This window comes from Petaurus breviceps, unplaced genomic scaffold (genome assembly GCF_028583685.1).
Source record: "Petaurus breviceps papuanus isolate PSGF00001 unplaced genomic scaffold, PetGlider_PUasm1.0 64, whole genome shotgun sequence".
NCBI lineage: Eukaryota > Metazoa > Chordata > Mammalia > Diprotodontia > Petauridae > Petaurus > Petaurus breviceps.
In genome coordinates this window covers 3,729,519-3,731,716 of record NW_027186428.1, presented here as the reverse complement: position 1 = coordinate 3,731,716, position 2,198 = coordinate 3,729,519, and the positions used below count along the sequence as shown (strand labels likewise).

General features: G+C 46.0%; 1 long non-coding RNA gene across 3 annotated transcripts in view; it reads left to right on the top strand.

Moving 5' to 3' along the window:
* The first annotated feature begins 614 nt into the window (after nt 1–614).
* The window catches only part of LOC138173668 (uncharacterized), an 8,916-nt gene continuing 7,332 nt past the window's right edge, over nt 615–2,198 (top strand). The window contains exons 1-2 of one of the 3 annotated variants that reach the window (XR_011171486.1): nt 615–651; nt 1,834–1,952. This is a non-coding gene — a long non-coding RNA (uncharacterized lncRNA). The other 2 variants (XR_011171484.1, XR_011171485.1) reach the window with 2 other exon arrangements.

Below are 2,198 nucleotides of genomic sequence, written 5' to 3'. Positions count from 1 at the left end.
GGGAAGAGAAATACTTTCTGGGGAGGGTTAGGGGGAGGAAGGACATGAAGGAAGGTTTCATGGAAGGGGTGATGCCTTGGCTCAGCTTTGAAGAAAGGGGATTCTGAAAAGGGGATGCATTTCAGGCATGAGGGATGACCTACAAATTGCCTGGAGGTGGAAGATAGCACAGCTGTGCCACTTATTACCTGAGCAACATTGGGCAAGTCATTCGCCCCCTCTGTGTTTTGATTTCCTCCCCTTGTAAAAGGAGGCAACTTGGGCAGAGAAGCTTCCAGCTCTGGAGCTATGACCCCAAGATCTTCGGACAGGTTCAGGGAGCAGTTAGTGGTTCAATAAGTCTGGAAAGTGGGTGTTGGAGGGTCTCAAAGTGAAACAAAACCAGAAAGGTTGACTGGAGCCAGATGGCAGAGGGCTTTCGAAGGCAGGTGAAAGAGCTGATACTTTATCCTAGAGGCAGATCTGAGTTTCTAAAGTTTTCTGATCAGGTGGGTGACATGGTCAGACCTGTTCCATAGGAAGATTATTTTGGCAGCTGTGTGAAGCCTGGATTGAACAGGGGAGGGATTGAAGTCAAGGGAGGCCAATTAGGAAGCTATTATAATTGTTCAAGTGAGTAGTAATGAGAGACTGAACTTGAGTGGTGGCCATGTGAGTGAAGACAAGGGAGGGATGGAAGAGATTTGAGGGAGGCGGAGTGGGCAGGACTTGGCAACAGACTGAATCTGAAGGGTGAGGAAGAGAGAAGAGTCAAGTTTCAACCTCAGGAGGATAGAAATGCAATCAACAGACATATGGAAGTTGGGAAGGGAGGACAAGTTTTGGGAAGAAGAGAATGAGTTCAGGTGTTAAGCGTGTTAAGCGTAAGGTGTCAGCAGGATAGCCAAGCTGGTGATACCCAACTGGTAGCTGGAGAAATGGGGCTAGAATACAGGCAAGAGAATAAAGCTGGCTGTGAAGTTTGGGAAGTCGTTTGCATAAAGGTTAATACCTGAATCTATGGCTGAGATGATCTCACAGAGATGAGAGAAGAGGGCCAAGGACAGAGCCTTGGGGAACACTCCAGGGTGGGAGGTGGGAGGATAGTGATGAATCCTTCAAAGAAGCCAAGAAGGACCTATCAGGCAAGAAGGAAGGGAACTAGGAGAGGCTAACATCACACACAGCAGCCAAAGGAGGTGAGAGTATCTAAGGGGAGCTGGCAGTGATCTCAATGCCAAAGACTGTGGCAAGAATGAGAACTACCCAGAAGGCTTAAAGCCCTTGGCTCCCCCCCCACCCCAATCTGCTGAAGGTTCTTTTAAGATTCCAGAAGCACTAGTCAGATAACTATTAATCCAAACTAATGTAGCTACATGAATTAGAGATGCAAAATAAAATCCAAGGTGAAAAGAAGGTCATTACCCACAAAGAAGGTCCAACTGAGATCCAGCAGCCAGAAACAGAAACCTCCTGTCTATGTTCTATATAGCCCATCCCCTCCAAGGTGTCTTCTCTAACTATTCTAACCAACCTGGAGTTGTCTTCTCTCACCCTGGAGGAGAATAGGGATAGGGTCAGGAAGTTTCATGGTGAGCCTACTAGAGTTTCAATAGGGAGAGAAAAGGAGGTATGGGAGACAGTTTACACAAGTACTGAGAGGAAGTAAAGGGTAGGATGAGATGAGGGAACAAGGTAGTGCAATTTGGCCTGACAGTGCCATAGAGTAAAATCAGTCTGAAAGGACAAACTGGAGAAAAATCATGAAGAGCCTTGAGTGTCACACTGGGAACTTGGGACCTTATCCTCTAGGCCATGGAGAGCCACTGAAAGTTTTGTTTTGTTTTGAAAAAGAGAGTGACCAAGAGAGACCTGTGCATTAGGAAGACTGTTCTGGCAGAAGCAGAGAAAATGGTTTGAAGAGAAGAGATTGGCAGAGATGAGTTGGAATGGACTGTTAGTCCAGTTGAGAGGTAAACAAGTGCTTCTCCAGCACTAAGCTAGAGGAATAAAACTATTGGGGTGAAGCAGAGATGGTAACAAGCAACTAGAAGTGATCAGGTATCCTGGACCTAAAATTAAGAGTCCAGGCCAGGACACAGGTTAACCTCCTTCCCAGCCAATTAACTCCTTCAAGTCTTTATTCTTTTTATCTTTCTTTTTTCCTTCCTTCCTTCTTTTTCCTTTCTTCTTCCTTCCTTCCTTTCTTCTTTCTTCCT